Here is a 19,088-nt window from a genome sequence, read left to right on the forward strand (position 1 = left end):
TAATATGACCGCACAGTGACTCATGCAGAGGCAGGGAAGGAGAGAATATACAAGAGATGAAGGGAGGAAGACATGAGCATTTGAGGTAGGAGTTAGGTAGGAGTTGAAAAGAGGAAAAAGTGAAGAAGGAAAAGCGAAGTATCAAGAAGAGATGGAGGCACTGTGGGAGAGGAGGAGGAGAGAAGAAAAGAGAAATGAGTGGAGGAAGGGTAGAACGGGGTCAGAACGGAGGCTGAGGGGGTTGATGTGGGGTCAGCATGATGAAGCAGTAATGGAAGTGTGTGTGGTGGGGATCAGAAGATGAATGGCTGGTTGACAGAAGAGAAAAAGACAGAGGCAGATTGCAGCGGAAGGTAGAGGGGTAATGGCGTTGATGTGGGTGTGGTTTCTTTCGTGTGTTTGTGTGTGTCTTTCTCCTCTGATTTTAGTTCCTGAAAGACAATAAAAAACCATTCTGCAGGGTAAATGTCAAAGGTCACAAAAGAACGTGTGTATTTGGACTAAAACAAATAGTGTTTTGTTTATCTTTAAGATTCTTTTTCAGGATTTTCAGGATTTGTTTATTTGGAAAATGCATTTTATATTGAATAATTTTGTATTACCTGTATATTCTGCTTTTACAGACTTCCTGTTGTGATCCGTCTAGGCTGTAACTACATGTTTGTAATAAAAGATATCTTAGAATTCACAGTGGTGGATTAACCATTCACACATCCATTTTCCTGACCACTTCCAGTTCAGGGAAGCTTATCCCAGCTGTCAACTTGTATGCAAGTTTAGGCTGTCCCAGAAAATGAAAAGTGATTAAATGCAATATTAATAAACTGATTGGTTAAATCATTTCTCGGGCAAGTTTTTAGGGCCTGAAATTTGTTGATTTGCTGCTTGTCTCTCATTCATATAATTCTAAATTTTATATCTTTGTCTCTGGACAGATAAGCATTTTGTTTGTTCTGTCATCATAAGAATAAGTACTTTGGAGATCATCCACTTAAAAATTGGCATGATCCTGTAATAATGCTTCCTATGTTGCAACCCAAATCCATTCTGTAGTCTGTAAACACTGGGGTTCGACATGTGAGTGTTTGTATTTCAAATAAAGGAACAACTGGTTCTCATGTGTGTGGATGTGACAGACTGAAGGAGGGAGAGGTGACCTCTGATTGGCCGGAGTGACTCAGAGGTGAGGAGAGAGGTCATGCAGGGGTGGCAATGGGAGCAAATCAACACCTTGTCCCGTATCTACCTTGGAGTTTACATATGTGTGTGTGTGTGTGTGTGTCCGTGTGTGTGTGTCCGTGTGTACATGCGCGTGTGTGATTGATCCATTCAACCCGGTGGCCATAGCTATAGATCCCAACTACCAGAGATGATTGTGTGCACATCTTTGTGTGTGTGTGTGTGTGTGTGTGTGTGTGTGTGTGTGTGTGTGTGTGTGTGTGTGTGTGTGTGTGTGTGTGTGTGTTTGGGGAGGGACTGAGGGATGATCCGTCTCCCATGGCGACAGGCAAGACCATGGACCCTTCCGCTTCCTCTAAATATTTACAAAGGGCTGACCAATCAGAACTAAGTAGACACTAGCCACCAGCCACGGCATGCAGAAGTGTGTCGGACATTGGTCTTTGTGTGTGTGTCTTTGTGTGAGTTTGAACTGATTGCATACTATTTCTTCATCATAATGGACTCATTGAGTTGTGGTGCAGCAGTCCAGATATTTAAAATTTGACAGTCACTTAAAAACTTTTTACAAATAATTTTAGACTAATCATTAGCTGTGGTACTCAGGCACATGCTCGCCCACACACACACGCACACAAACACATCATAAAAGGTTTCCTGAGACTTACAAGAAAACAGATTAACTCTTTTGAAAGTGCACTATGTTTTTATTCAAACATGGAAAAACAGATCTCTCTCTGTCTCACACACCCACTCTTTCATGTACACACACACACACACACACGCACACACACAGAAAATGTGTGTGCAGTGAAAGTGCTCTGCTTGCCTGTTTGAGTGAACAGTAAATGAATAAAATGTGTTTGACCCACTGAGAGGAAGTGGTTTCCAGACCGCCTCAGCATGTTGGAAACAGCTGTTTGTGCGTGTGTTCATGGCTACATGTGTGTGTGTGTGTGTTTGTGCATGTGTGTTTTAGTGTGTTCCTGATCAGCATGTTTTCATCCTGTGTGTGTTTGCAGCAGTCTGTGTACATGCTGAATGTGTTTCTATGTATGTGCATGCATACATGCATTGTGTCTGTTTCTCTCTTATATGAGAGTGTGTGCATGTGCCCTGCTGTAGGGGGGGTCTGTTGACCACTTGAGAGGAAACCACAGGCCAGACAGAGTTGTGTGTCATCAGGCCAACCACCATGGAGCCAAAAATCCAGCTTCAGTCTGAAAAGAGATAAACACACTGTAATACTGTGTATGATGAACAGACGTGTGATCACTGTCAGCTTTTATGACATGGAGCCAAACAGCATCATCAGGTCTTTATTCTCCCATCAATATTTAATCACGTCCATTGTAAATTACTCCTGACAGCATTTTCAAACCAAATCATCAGTTATGGTTTACCTCAATACCTTTATACCTTCTTTCCTTCATTTAAGAGTTTCCCAATTTCCTTCATTTCTTCCTTAGTTTCTTCCCTCCATCGTTCCTCTGCTAGTACCAGCATGTGTAACTGAATATAAAAGAGGAACTATTTTGGATTTGCAAATGAAGAGTTTGGAAAGTTGCATTTAACTGAAAAGAAATGTTATCTGTGGTTGGTCCTGCTAGAGAAGAAAAGTACAGAAAGGGGTTTTGGTGAAATATAAAATTCCTGATTTGACTTCATTGGATTATTGTGGTTTTGCAAGTTAAGTTTAAACAAATTGAATGACTCATTGAATTATGACTAATAAAAGGACACATGCCTCAACTGGTCCATTTATTTGTCTTTAAAGAATTCTGTTTTTTCTTTGTTTGTTTGTTTTTATCTCTATATGCAAACTGTATGGATTTGGCAGACAGACAGCATATTTGGTAACTTCACCGCAGGACTCAAACTAGCAATAAATAACTATAAGAAGTGTCAGTTGGGTTAAGAAATTTTAAAATTAAAGGGAAAGAACAAAAAAGCAACAACTAACCACCATTTCATTGAGGAAATATTGCTTGTAATTTGTTTTTTGCAGCAAAAAGGGCTTTGGTGATAACACTCCATCAATGAGGTTGATCCATTGATAACTGAGCTGCTGTTTTTTTTCCTCTTTTTCATCCTACTCATCATCATCTTCCTCTTTTCCCTCTCTTTTACTCTATTTCTTCATGTGGGTTCTACTTCCGTCGTGCCCATGAGCTGAATCTTCTGATCTTTACACGAAACAGATCAGGCTGTCCCTCATAGACACACACACACCGAACACGGACACACACTCTTTCACCTCATCAAAGTGGTGGAAGTGTGTGTGGGACGATGGGTTTGATGGAAAGGTGGGGGGCTCGGAAGTGTTTTAGTGTGTGTGTGTGTGTGCTCAATGGGGGTGGCGTACACACATGGTCACATAGACACATACTCACACACACACACACAGCTACACAGCTGGGACATATCAGTGTTTACTCTCTCCTGTCTCACTGTACTTAAACTTTACCTCCTCTTTCCACTCTCTCTGTGCACACACATATAGCCACCCAGCCAGATCGAGGGAAGCCTTTATCTGAGCTTGGTGCTAGGTTGTGAATGGTTTTGCGTGTGTGTGTGTGTGTGTGTGTGTTTGGGGGGGGTGCATATATGTGTTTAGCTTGGCAGACTGCCAGGGAAATCAGACCAAAGCCAAACTTCTCCCTGCAATAGCAGCCACGTGCCAGCGCCTGCTGTGTTTGTGTCTATGTGCTCCAGCAAACTGTTATATTAAGTGAAACAGCAGATCTAAAAACCTGAGTAACATTTGGGTGAACTGAAGCTGTAAGCACAAGCTAGTTGTAGATGTTGGGTAATTTTTTTTTCACATCAGATCCTCTCAATAGGTGCACCCCACTATTACTGTGATACTAAAGAACCAAACATACATGAAGTAAGATTATTATCATAATAATAAGGGACTTTTTTTTCAAGTATATCTACAGAACATATATATGCAGTCTTGTATCAAGTACAAGAAATCTAATGGTGTCTACTTTTCATAGTAGAAAAGGGGTTTTATGTGAATCAAAAAATTTCCCCCTCCACTAAAAAAAATACCAGTAAACAACAGCCAAGTTTTTATCAAACAACACATCTGACAGAACAAATGAGCAACTCATTGGTCACTTTATTGTTTCAACTGCTAGTTAAACCAGTCTAATCTATCTAATCATCCAGTCACATGGCAGAAATTTAGGTATGTATACACAGCCAAGATGACCTGCTGAAACTAGGGAAGTGATTAAAGTGACTTTGAACGTGACATGGCTGTTGGTGTCAGATGGGCTGGTCTGAGTATTTTAGAAATTGCTGATCTACTGGTATTTTCCCCAGATGATCATCTCTAGGGTGTAAAGAAAATGTAAACTGAAAATATCCAGTTAGTGGTGGTACTCTGGGTGAAAATGCCTTGCTGATGCCATAGGTCAGCCAGAGGAGAATGGCCAGACTGCTTTGAGCTGACAGGAAGACAACAGTAACTCAAATAACCCCTTGTTACAACCAAGGTGTGCAGAAGAGCATCTCTGAATGAACAACACATCGAATCTTTAAGCAGATGGGGCTGCAGAAGCAGAAGAACACACTGGGTGCCACTCCTCTCAGCTAAGAAACTGAGGATACAATTTGCATGAACTCACCAAAATTGGACAATAGAAGATTGGAATAATGCTGCCTGTTCTGATGAGTCTCGAGTTCTGCTGCAACATTCAGACGGTAGGGTCAAAATTTGGCATAAACAACGTGAAAACATGGCTTCATCCTGCATTTTGTCAATAATTCACACTGGTGGTGGTATAATGGTGTGGGGGATATTTATTGACATACTATGGGTCTCTAAGTATCACATGAACACTGTTTAAACACCTCAACCTACCTGAGTGTTGTTGTTGACCATGCCCTCCCTATATGACCACAGTGTGCCCATCTTCTACCCAGCAAGATAACATGTCAGGTCACAAAGCTCAGATCTTCTCATAGTGGTTTCTTGATGGTGACAATTAGTTCACTGTGCCCAAATGGTCTCCACAATCAGTGGAATGGAAGATTCTCATCATGGATGTGAAGCCAACGAATATGAAGATATTGTGTGATGCTATCATGACAATATGGACTAAAATCCCCACCAATTTTTTTTAATCTATGCCACAAAGAATTAAATCTGAGATCCACCCTGGTACTAGAAAGGTGTACCTAATAAAGTGTCTGGTGGATGTATAAATGGAATAGAAGACATGTTTGGGAAAACTGACCCTAAGTGCTTTTGTTAACCTGTAAAAGCTAGTAAAAGCACACAGTTCACGGAGTGTTCGTGTGTATATATTGTATGAACTGCTGCTGTAGGATGTGTATATGAATAATTGTCTGATTCATTATACATTAAATGACACCTGAGATTAGCAACTTTTTTCCATTCAATGCACACATGCTCGACAGCAAGGAATACACTGACACAAACACACACACATGCACACCTCAGGAAGAGATGCCGAGTCAATTCACCAGTTTGCAGTGAATACATCAATTCAATTCAATTTTATTTATGTAACAAACAGTCACCTCAAGGCGCTTTATATTGTAAAGTAAAGACCCTACAATAATTACAGAGAAACAGCTGATGAGATATGACGTGCAGTAACAGAGGATAAATATGCTTATTGCAATGCCCCTAAATGCCAAATGTGATTCAACTTCTATCCAGCTTCTGAAACAGGCGTCTGGTGTGATCGGGTTCAAACTGGGAGGAAAACTCAACAGTTGGATACAATAACATCCAAATATTTTTAAGAATGGATGGTTGAGTTTCAATGGCTTTGTAATGTTTTGGCAACACATACCTTATGTTGACTGTATCCAGTCCTTTAGTGGAAGCATAGTGTTGCACCAGATACTTCTTGAAAGGTCTTCTAACAAAATATATTGTAACAGTGTAGCCACAGTGTAAATTTTAATCATGTTATTACACTAATCGTGTTGTTTGGGGGGACCCACGCTGCTACCATATAAACTTTGTCTCTGGCCTTGAAAACCCCATTAATCTCATTGTATATTTTACTAGGGACACACACACAAAGCACTACTTGCTATGCAATAAAAGTTTAAGATGTCAATAGTGAAGCAATTAAAGCAGGAAAAGGCTGAAACATTAGAGCAATAAATCCATTTCACTTTTCAAGGTCAGCACATAACTGGGTTGGTGTAACCAGTCCAACAGGGTGCTGATAAGAAGTAATGAACACTGCACAGAAACAAAGCTGAGCTGAGCTTCTATCAGATGTCACTGGACTATGAACCAGTTAAAGACAGATCTCACTCACACACAGCCAACTACTGCTACTGTTCTCTTGACCAGTTTTGAATTCTTATGATGGGGACATCCACCCTTTATCAGCATAGCATGACTTTCACCTCTTGAGAGCAATTTTATGAGCCCCCCCCCCCAGTGTCTTTAGGCCTAATTACGAACTGAACAGTCTGTTTAATTAGATGTATTGTTATTAATCAGGTTATTAGTCTGATTCTGATTCTCGCTGACAGCTGGGGCTGTGAAAGAAACAAACCACTGATTATTTTTTATAGATTTTTTTTTTTTTAGTTAATGCCAATGATATTAAAGCACTGAATCTGGGTTAGGTGACTATATTGAGCTTATTTTTGCCAGGGTAAGGCTTGTCTGGAAGACTGGATACATAGACTTAAACCCCAATGTCTGGCAGTTTGAAAGCCATTAGGTGACTATCTGCCTAACAAGGACAAAACAAGGATTATATTCTTCAGATTTTGGTTTTGAGGGCAGGGTAAGTACCTGGGTTAGAACCACATAGAGGAAGTCATTTCAGGGTTTAACTTTGTTCCACTTCAAGGAGTTCTGGAGTTTGTGTCAGACTTTGTGCGGGCCATCTAAATGCTGCTAATTGCATGTGCTGGGTTAGGTAAGGTTTATATTATCAGCTGGATTCAGAGTTGATCTACCTCCACTCTCAACACATTTTCATTATGGTCAGCCTTGTAGTTTAGACTAAGTCTGAGGTGAGTGAGGGGACAGAGCATTTTAGAAGTGTTCTGCTCTCTCTGGGGTTAATGGCATCAAGCAGTTTAGTTTAGAGCCAGAAAGTTTGGCGCCAGAGAGCATTCTGGCTGTAACTATGACTAGCTGTGTCTTACTCATCACTGTCAGCATTTTGGAGTCAATTCTTGGTCTCTGAAGGGCTTTTGAAAGCTATATCTATCCAGCTCGTCATCTTGGAGGGTCAGAGCCAGGGCTGTGGCTGGGGTTAGAAAGGAGAAGGGGTCTGTGGGTCATCCTGACTCCAGGTCCAGGGGGTAATGGTGGTGGTCAGTTCCGTAGTGAGGGGGCACCGATGCCCTTAGGCCTCAGCAGTGTCCAGGGGCCACGCTACGGCCAGGTCAGCGGGTGATGGATGAGACTGAGCCTGGTTATGGCAGGTGCCCAACAGCTCTGACCAGTCTAGCTTAATCAGCAGAGCCCTCGGACAAGAGAGTCCATTTAACCTCCTAATGACTGGTCATCAGTGTGGACACACACACAGGCACTCACACACAGATACAGAGAGAGGCTACACATATACGTATACGTGAAATGAGGAAACTAAATAAAATTATTTAAATACAAAAGTAGACACACAAAAAAAAAAGCTGTCACGTGCCACGGTTTAAGATCTCACGCTGAATGAACACAGACAAGGACATGAACGTGTACTCACTGTTTCCTGCTTCTCTCCCATTCATCCTTTATGATTTCTCGTTTCTGGACATAGAAACAATGGACGCGCTGGTTGTTGCAACAGATAATATAATTAAGACTTCACAGCTGAGTGCACTGACCTGCTGCAGCCTCTGACACATCTAATCTAATCACTGTTTACACTGCAACAGTGATTAGTTGTAATCAGTGATGCAACAGTTATCAACTTCTGAGAATCAGATGCTCAATAACCTTAACAGTCTCCATTTCCTAATTTGTATTGTTGTCTGTGTTAGATTTTTTAAAATATTTTTGTGTATATTTTCAGCTGCACATTTGTCAGTTTTTTGCATACTCTACCCACAGTGACCCACTTTCTGTCAGCGTAGTCATTGTCTCAGATCATTGTGCTTGATTTGGCAAAACAGTGTGCCGCACGTGTCTGTGCGCCACTGAAGTTGGAGTTAATATTGTGCAAGATTTCACATTGGAATCATATTTTTATAACGATTTAAGGCCAGATTAAGGCCAGTTGTACTTTCTTTTAGAAAGTTTAATATTTTTTTCCAAAGCAGAAAATTTATCATTAGAACACAAACAAGATCAATTTATTAGTCCCATAAGGCAAATTTCCAAAAAATGTACAAACCAGATACAAAATATCAAAAGCTGGAAATGCCAGTTTCATTACTTCATTTTTTCCACAGATCATAATTCTGAGGAAAAACCTCTGTTTCCATTAAAAGAGTCCACCCTAAAATATGAGGACCTCTTTCCCTCACTCTGTGAATAATATAATTAATAAGTTCAGCCACTCAGTCTGAGTATCATTTCAGGTTTTAGGAGAAAGAAGATCCGGGGTGTCAACGATGTGTCAACAGTTTTTCTGCCTCCTGTTAGGAAATGTGTGTGCCCAGGGTAATCACATTAGTGAAAGTCGAAAGTGTTAAGTGGGCAGTTAAATTCTGAGGTGTGAGTACTAATTAACATAACATGTTAAGTGTAAAACGTGTGTATTGCCTGTTTGTTTCCGTTTAAGGAAACACAGATGCATGCCTAAATTTTCCTTTTTTCTCCAATTAACTCTGTTTGCTACATGCTAGTCTCCTAAAGAGACTCACTAGATTTTTACTCTAAAGGCAATTAGCAGCCAAATTTTAAGCTCCCTACTAAAGAAAAAGTTTTGTAACAGTTCATAGGTATAACACAAGATTATTTAACTTTTACATAAAGAGTAATGACAATTGGGTCATCGATTGGCTTAATTTGAGACACCAAGCACCAACAGTGATGTCCCTGGTTTGTGCATGGGCAGCTGAATGATTTGTTGTCTATACAATAAAATAAACAGCAAAGAAACTATGTGATGAATTACATGCCAGTATCCACTCTCAAAGTGTACTGAACTGAAACCTCTCCTGAGGTCAGAAAATCGGGAAAGGAGTAGAATATTCAGGAAGACATGAGGATGAAATGGGCCTGAGAGAGAAAAGAGGGGAAATTTATTCAAAAAGGACAGATGAGGAAGAAGTGTGTGTGTGTGTGTGTGGGTGTGTGGACCAGAGCAGTTATGAAGCAAAAATGTTAAAAGCCAGACATGAAGCATCAAGGAACAGACAAAAAAATAAAAAAATAAAAATATGATAAGAGGGGTGAATCATCCATCCATTCATTCATCCATGGAAGGTGGAAGGAAGGATAAAGAAGGCAAGGGGGCGGGGTTAAGCCAGATTGCTTGTTGTGAGTGAAAACTGGAAAACACACAAAGTAGCATTTAGTGTTTTTTTGTAACATTTGGAGCACAGAACAGGCAGGAGCTGAAGTATTAAGGGATATATTAACCTTTTATAATCACTAGAATCCTGCGGGCGAACCTTGAAGCCAACCCGGGAGGGCATCTCCGAGTCTGGACGCAGTAACAGGTGAGAGGCCAAGCGGGGGGAGGGGGAGGGACGCGTGAAAGCATGGCGTTTGCGATTATTCTAATGAAATTGGCGAGCTTGTTATCAGTTTATGAACGACTTTGTTACGGTTGGAGTCCCCAGAAAAGACTCGTGTTTTCGTGTTTTCGTTTCTCAGCTCATTAGTGGTGAATTGAATTGCACTGAAGTGTAACAGTTTTCTTTGCTATATTAGTTCTATAAACGTCCTGTTCGTGGGTGAGGAGTTTGCAGACCATCCTGTGACTTCGGTTAGAAGCTGTTAGATGAAATATTCTAGTGTTATGATGGAATATAGTATGAATAATCTCTTTGTTTATTTGGCGATTGATTTTTTTTTTTATGTGGTAATTATTCAAGAGTTGGTCTTTTGCCACGTATGTGTGTGTGTGTGGGATACGCTCAGCTGTTTGCTTTTTATTAGTCCACAGAGTAATTCTTCATTTCCACGAAGTCATAACTTCTTCTCATCCCTTTCTCCTAACTTTTGAGGAGGATGTATCTTAATTTAAAAGCCTAAACACTGATGGCAAGTGGAATCCCTGTTATGGTTCAGAGAGGAATGGAAAGCCTAAACAGATTGTGTCCTGGGAGAGCTTTACAGGATGGATGTGAATGACCACATGTATGGATAGACAGGTACATGCTAAATTAATTTAGCATTTATCTATGCACTGGTCTTACTGCACAATGGAAATTCCTTCTAAATGTACAATTTCCAGCCTGAAAAATGCTTTATTTACTATGAGTAACATTTATGACATATCAGCATTCATCCCATCCATTTTTCTTCTACTTCTCCAGTTTTAGGGTTGCAAAGGGGCTGGAGCCTATCCCAGCTGTCATAGGGAAGCTGGAGTAAATGGAGAGAGCCCACACAGACACAGGAGAACATGCAAACTCCACACAAAAAGGCCCTTTTTGATTTCAAACCCAGGACCTTCTTGCAGTGTGAGGCAGCACTGCCCTACATTCATCCCATTTCACATTACTTCAGATCTTCTCAGGTCTACAGAGAAAAGCCCATTAAATATCAGAGAAATTAGCAAAATATATAATAACATCAATAAAACACAATGTAAATTCTATTGCAATAATCTTCAATAGCTTTAAAACAAATCCCCGACTATTTCATTTTGTGGGCCTTAGCTCATTGTTTTAAAGTAGTATTTCATAATATTATGACCTATGATGGCTGTGTGCACACCACACTGGGCCCTGCACTTCAGAGCTATCATGGGAAAGCTGCCATTCTAACTGGCTAGAGCATACAAGTAGAAAAAAGTCTCTGCACAGCTTTTAGTTATGATTTCCAGGAGGATGGCATTACCTTTATAGCTTTACAGTCGATGAGAAAGCTTGAGGCTTAAGAAAATTCCAAATGAGTCATGACTGTGTTCTTAGCTTTTCTCTCCTGATGAGTTTGATGCAATTAGTCGACTAAAAGTGCTCACAGTTGCTGCTGCTTATAAGTGTTGACTAAAACCAAATTCCATGCCTGCAGTTTTCTCCTACAGATATCAAGCAACCAACAGTTATGACCCATGTAACAGAAGGATCCTGGCAGTCTGCTGGTTTTGCCAGCTTAGCAATCCATAAGTGTTCATAATCAGCAGTTCTTCACAAGCCAGTAATTATGGACCCAGCTGTGAACATGAAATTGACTTGGATTAAAAAAAATGTAGGGCACTATTTTATGGTGGTGAATAAACTGACTTTATAAAATGTCATATAAACTAAGACATATACAGGGTTTTTTTAAAGTCAGATTTAAATTGATGTTTTACTAAGTTTATCAAAGTCAGGGTTCATTTTAATAACTTTTGATTCAGCCAATGTCTTCTTCACACTGAGGGGAAATAACTGGAGCACTAAAGCACATAAGTGCTCATAGTGTTTAATGTCTTAACCATAGTGATATCAAGGGTTAATGATGGATTATTCACTCATCAGTCAGTTAGAATTGAATGCTGGCTGCTTAAAGCAGAGGTAAGATAAGAAGGCTGCAGGAAAATAGTTTCTATATTAGAGTGACAAAAGTAAAGATAGAAACATTTATGCCACAGTTATTTTGTAAGGCTCTTCGGCAATATTGAGAATACTTTGGGAATGTAATCATAAAACACTACAAAGAAAACTGAAGTCACTATTAATTAGATTTCATCAATCCAAGACATATTGTGAGTTTTTAAGTGTAATAGTTGCAAAAAAGTGGTTTGTCCTGAGGCTTACTATAATTGAAACTACCTGGATGGGGGGGGTTACATCAGGCATGTGTATTTGTGTGCGTTATCTCAGTGCTGTTTTTCATGTGATGACTCACTTCAAGTTTCCGCTGTTTACTGGAATATTGCTGGAACATGTTTATGTCCTCGAGTTTTTAATGGCTACCTGAGAGCGAGCGCAGAAAGACTCCGAGTCCCTTTTTTCTTGCAAAAGTGCTTCATAAAACTTGATTTATTTTTGTTTCTTAGAAGGGTTTTCCAATTCGTCTCAGTGCTCACGTATGCTGTTGGCCGAAAGTGACGTACGCAGCCGTGAAACTGAATCACATGACTGAACTGGAGAGTGGAAAATGAATGAAAGTAGAAGAACAAACACAACAATTAGAGGTCATAAGCTCTGTTAACTTATCAAAGTCGCTGAGAGGCTTTGTTGTGTTTATTGTTGGTTGGTTGTTTGTTGTATCCTGATTAATCAAAATAATTTATTCCGGATGTTTTATGATATCTTTGTTTGATTGTAAGGAATTTTCTTTGATTTTTTTCCAAACAGAAAGAGAAATCAGGTTAATAATGGTGAAAAAAAAATGTGGAGCAGCTACCACTGAAAATGACAGAAGACTCGTCTGTAAATTACATCTTAATGCCATGATAAGATCAATACCTCTCCTATGTCTGCGTATTAAGTATTAAGCTGGAAGTGGGAGACGATTAGCTTAGCTTAGTATTAAGACTGGAAGTAGGGGAAAACAACTACCCCAGCCCCTTCCAAAGATGAAAGAAAAGCCCTCGAAAACTTGCTAATGAAGAGAATGTATGTGGTTGCTTAATCTGTAAACAAACAAAGCACGTTGTGCTGTTTCTTGAGCAAAAGCAGCGAGGAGAAATGACTTCAAGATTCAGTTATCGTGCCTGGCTGTTGTTTGGATGCTGATATTTGTACTTAAGGGTTTTGACGACAGCCAGTCTGACTGTTTCCACCTGTTTCTTCTTGCAACAGCAAATTCCCTGCTTGCTCAAGTCCCTTGGATCACCTTTTTGGCATCACAGTCGAGTCATTTTCATCATCTATCTATTGTGATAAATAAGAGAGTCATGCTCGGGGTTCTGTCAAAAATTGCACTGATTTCAAAGGTGAAAAGGACTGTGTCGGTATAAATTATACAGATATACATGGTTTGGTCTGGTCAGTCATTTTAGAGTGCTTGGGAAAATGTTATAGTTAATCATTGATAGAACCATACTGTATCAGTATCATGTATACATACACTATTGCATGCTAACAAACAGGATTCACCTAGAATGAATTTTAATATTAACTCTGAGCACAATTGAAGAGACAATGTTTAATTGTCTCCTGATGAGAAGAGTGCGTTTGGTTGCGTGCAGTCTGATTAGCTATAGATAGCGGGGGAGGGGTTAATGTGGAGGGTTACTGTCTGGTTTGGGTATTGCTCAAGTTTACCCTTGGCTTCTCTTCTACAGCCATCTGTTGATAGTGTCAAGATGAGCCCATTTATGTGTGTGTGTGTGTGTGTGTGTGTGTGTGTGTGTGTGTGTGTGCGCGTGCTTGTACACACAGCAGGGGTGGATTGGCAAGATTTAGGGGAGGTGGCTGCCTCACACCCCTCCCCCTTCTATCCTGACACACCTCCACCCCTTCTTTTGAGGGTCTCGACCTGCTGTGTGCCACGCGTTCATGGCTGTCACACACCACACACACACGCACACACACACACGCACACACCCACACACACCACACACACACACACACACACACACACACACACACAGAAAGAGGAGGGGGATCATGGTTCGGCCTAACTTGCCTAATTCTCTGTAATGGCTTCTCTATTCAGGGATTAACTCCCTAACTCCCCATACACATCAGAGGGTCCACCATATACTGGCCTACAGTGTAACCGTCATAGTCACACTGTCCCTCTCTTTCTCCCTCCCTCTCTCTCTCTCTCTCACACACACACAAAGGAAATGGACAATAGTTGATCTCTTTGCAGTAATTTGGCGAGGCATTCAAATGGCCTGTGGGCTGCAATTAAAATGTTTGGAAACTCAAGGGAGGACTGGAGGGGAGAGGATGGGGGAAGATGGGGAAGCAGAAGAAAAAAAGAGGAGGGGGAGAGAGGGCAAGAGAAAGGAGAGGAAAGTGTTTAACACTCAGGAGAACGTTTATCAGGATGAACTCTTTCTTTGCCCCTTACCATGGTGGAGGAATATGTGTGTCCTACTGATCCCAGGGCTATGTTGTCGCGGGTGTGTTGCCCCTGATAGGGTCTCTCAAGGCAAATTGGTCCTGGGTGAGGGGCCAGATGAAGAGCAATTCACAAAAACCCTACCGAGAAATAATCAGGGGACCATTTTATCTTTCCCAGAACAGGGATTACTGGGTGCCCCAATCCTGGAGCCACTCCTGGGCAGTGAGCTCAAACATGGGCCCACTCTCATGTGTGCTCCACCACCTGCAGGAGGCACCATAAGGGTCAGATGCAATGTGTGTTGGGCACCAGTCAAGGGTGTGAGGCCCAGGCAGTCCATTCCCAAGCTGCTGAAAGTAGCTTTTTTGGACATGGGAAGGAGCCTGAGCGAGTGTGTGAAGTTGAGAGATGCAGGCTAGCTATAGTCAGGGTCACTATAGTTTGAGCCAAACTCAGGAGGGAAACTTGGTGTATACTGTTAGTGGGGTGCTGCTGACTTCAACTGAGGGTATAGTTGGGCGGTAGAAGGAATACTTCAAGGATCCTTCAATCCTGCTGTCCTCTTTGGCGGCAGGGCCTTGGAGTGGATGAGATTCTCCCTGATGTATAAGTTAAGGCCCTGGAAGTTGTGGGACCATCTTGGTTAATATGCCTAACATCACATGGAGATCTGGATGATGCCTCTGGAGGTGGTCACCATCTTTAAGGATGGGGACCAGAGGGTGTGCTCCAATGATTGGGGGATAACACTACTCAGCCTCCCTGAATCTTGGATTCAGGAGGAACAAGGTAGTTTTTCCTCCTAATCATGGAACACTGGATCACCTCTCATCCTCTCAAGGATGTTCAACAATGTGTGAGGTGCCCTGGGAGTGTGGAGTATGTGGCCCAGTGCTATGAGCCATTTGATCTCTGTCCAACCGGCAGTGAGAGTTTGGTCCGCATCGTTCTTGATGGGTGTTGGATTTTAACAGGGCTGCCCTTGTCATCAATTATGTTCATAATTTTTATGGACAGAATTTCTTTTTTTTTTTTTTTCCCATTTTTGGCCACAGTGGCTTTTATCTGTAGTGGAGAAAGACAGGAAACAGGGGAAAGACACGGGGGAAGACACGCAGGGAAACTGGCAACAGGCCAGGACTCGAACCTGCACCGCAACACGGCATATGCATGTGGTCGCTGGTTTCCCCACTAAGCCACCCCGGGCGCCCATGGACAGAATTTCTAGGCAGAGCCAAGTGGCAGAAAGCTTCTACTTTGGGGTTATCAGGATCTCATCTCTGCTTTTTTTGCAGATGATGTGGTTCTGTTGGCTTCATCAGGTGGTTGCCTCCACCGGAGAGGTTCGTCTTTCAGAATTTGGAGATAAAGCATTTTCAAGGATCTCTGTGAAATCACACAAATTTAAACTGTTGCCACTGATTTATGTCCGATCCTCGTCTTCTCTCTGAGGTCACACTGGAAGCTGAAAAAGAATTGCAACATTTACATCTTTCTAAAGATGTAACCAAAGTTTTTGAAAATGTAGTGTGAGTCTAATTGAGCCCAATACTTTCCAGTACCTTTTCTATGAATTAAACCTTAAACCACTACTGAGACCTTGGCCCCGTTTACACGATGCCATTTCCAGTGGAAACGGTGTCGTTTTGATGCGCTTTCAGCCTTCCGTTTACACAATAGCGTTTCTAAAACGATCTGTGTTTACACGATGACACATGAAACGATTGAAAACGATTGTAGTTCCCATGCCAGGCCACAAGTGGCATTGGTTTTCTCTTTGCAAAGTTGTTTACGCAAAACACGCATGCGTGGAGTGAACAGTAGTAGCACGGCAAGTGTTCATTACTTACAAAACGGCCAATGTGAGAGGTTTTGTGTGGACTGACGATGAGGCTGGATCGCTGGTGCACACAACGCTGCATACAAAACGGTAATAAAACACAAGAAAAGCATACGAAGCACTCGTGAATCCGCGAGTACTGTTATCAATTTGCGCATGCGCGAAAAACTGTGGCCGTCGCAACCATAGTGCGCATGTGCGAGTCACCCGTTTCAAGTGTTTATACGAGAACGCAAGCCGGTGCGTTTCTGAAATGCTCCACTCTGGACCCGTTTCCGAAACACATCGTTTTCACTGTCGTGTAAACGGAAGGGCGAAACGCATCAAAACGACACAGTTCTCGTGTAAACGCAAGGCCAAAATGCATCAAAATGACGCCGTTTCAAAATGAAAACGGTGTCGTGTAAACGGCACCCTTATCTCTTCACATAAGTTTTGGGCATGGAAGCAAATCCTTCCTAAAAGATACATGTTTGGGTGTCCACATACTTTTGCCCATAGAGTGTGTAAAGTAGCAGATCTTGACTGCTCTAAGTGGATAAACAAAGTCAGACAGGTTGTGGTTTGCTCAGAGGAATGTGAGGTGTTAATCCCACATGTAACCCCTGAAATCCATCTTTCTCTTTGTCTCTCTCTCCACTCCTCTCCTCCATGTACTTGTGTTTTGAAAACCTCTCACAGATTGAAGAAAAGTCATTGATTTTAAATCCCATGCAGAGTAGAAAGTTTATGTAAGAGGAGAGTATGTGCGCAGTCAAACTACTGTATGTGTGAGCATGGCTGTGATAGAGGCCCTCTGTTAAACTAACAGAGACCCAGGAGGTCTTTGGGCCCTCTTTTGTCTCTCGTCTCTGTGTCCTGCAGGTATGCATGCTGTGGAAACAAAAAAATTCAATGTGACTTCAGACACTCCACCCCACTAACTTCAGATAACCCAGAGCTATATGAATGCCATCACCCCCCTCACAAAGAGTGTGAAAGGAACTTAAAGATGGGTTTGGCAAGAGGAAAGGCAAACATAATAATCATTTTTATGTGAATGTGTGTCTTCTGCCATATTACTACTAGTTTGCAGTGATTTTGCAGCTGCTGCTTCAAAATAGGTTCTAGGTAGGCAGTAGTTCTCTTTTTGTCCTAACTTTCCTAGTCATATCGTAAATTTTTTGACAATGCAAACTAAAGGAGTACACCACCAAATATCACTCACTCTGTCCATGGTCATCTTTGAAGCCCTGTGAGGGTAGTTATGAATGTCTGACTTTTCCATGATTGGTCACATCAGTGATGCTTGAGAGAAACATAGCAGCAGGTAACCTGACTTGATCTCATGAGCTTTCAAGTAATGAACATGGCAAAAAAAAATAGGTTTGTTACAAGAAAAAGTCAGATTATGAGTCAACTTTTAAATGTTTTGCCAAAATGTAACTTTTGCCACATCGCAACACACGTTAACAATTATTGCATAGCTTTTTAATATCTCTTTCTCTCAAGCTTTCTCTGACCCTCAACTGCTCTGTCTCTCTCTTCCTCTCGCTGCTTGTTTTGCACAGGGAGGAATTGCTTGGTTGTAAAGAATCAAAATGTCCGACAGCTGTGGGACAGATTTGCAGCTGTGTGTGTGTGTGTGTACGTATGTGTATGTGTGTGTATGTCGGGGTCGTCCGTTGGCAGGAAGCAGTAGGCAGCGAGTGATGTGGTCAGACCCTCTGTCACCAGAGACAGGGAGAGAGAGGTCCGATGTCTGTCTGTCTCCTCTCTCTCTCTCTCTCCCCTCGTCTTTTCCTGTTGCTTGTTTTCTTTTCCTGATCATCGTTCTTCATTAGAGAAAACACACACACACACAAACAGAAGGAAGCTCATTTAGCTCACTGAAGGCCGATACTGATGATTGTCAGACCGACACTCATATCATGTACACATACTCGGTTTCTTTCAGTTTGATTTCAGTCTGTTGGAGGACAGAAGCATCAAGTTCATAAGCCCCAAAAATGGATAGTATGAATGAAGAATTCCTCATTTACACAAAAACAAAATCAGATATAATAACGAACTTTTTTCCCCCATTCCTCTATTTCATTATCAATTTCTAATTTTAAAAAAATTCTCACTCTTTCTGCATATTTTTTAAAATTCTATTGCCAAGTTCTAATATACTAATAAATATTATTAGTTATAAATAAAAATATTATCTCATTGAAAAAAACTTTGGATCTCTGGAACTTCAGCAAGAAAACGTGAATATCCTGAGAGGAACCGAGGCTTTAAAAAGGGAAAAAGTGATGGAAAATCTAGAGTTAGAGGTCAGTGTGGAAAATCATTTTTGTAAATACAATGTGGAAATCAAAGGGAATGAGGAGAGAAGGGGGAGAGGAGGGAGGCGAATGAGTAGGAGGTAAATTGAGGGAGTCGGGGGACAATTAGATGGGAATTTCCAGTGTTAGTAAGAGAGCGAGCTTTTGTTATAACAGGCTGAATGAGGGAGAGCTGCGCATTATTTTATGCATGACACTGAACTGATAGATGAGAAAGGGATATATAGAAAGAAGAAAGAGGAAGAAAGTAGTGAATAGATTACACAAAATGAATATAAAGAGAGAACCGAGTGAAAGCCATTATCGCACCTGTAGACTGTGTAAAAGATGCAGGCATGGCCATGGTAATATCACCCATTGGTTTTGGACCATTCATTTAAAAGGATCAACTTTTAATGTTTTGCCACAGTTATGTAATTAATTCCATTCATAAACAGTCCAAAAAACACCAACACCACAAACATGGTCGAGAGGCAGCAAAGGTGAGGCCTAGCAGACACCCACTGGCTACAGCTGCATGGGTTCAGATACCTGTCGACTATCCGTGGTGGCTGACACCATTTTTGTAACAGGCTTTAGACACAATGCTGTAAAATTAGGAATTTTAAGATGCGAGTCTTTAGGGACCAACTCTGTTTTGGAGCCAGCCTTAAGTGGCTGTTAGAGAAACTGCAGC

The sequence above is a fragment of the Archocentrus centrarchus genome, chromosome 16 (genome assembly GCF_007364275.1).
Source record: "Archocentrus centrarchus isolate MPI-CPG fArcCen1 chromosome 16, fArcCen1, whole genome shotgun sequence".
NCBI lineage: Eukaryota > Metazoa > Chordata > Actinopteri > Cichliformes > Cichlidae > Archocentrus > Archocentrus centrarchus.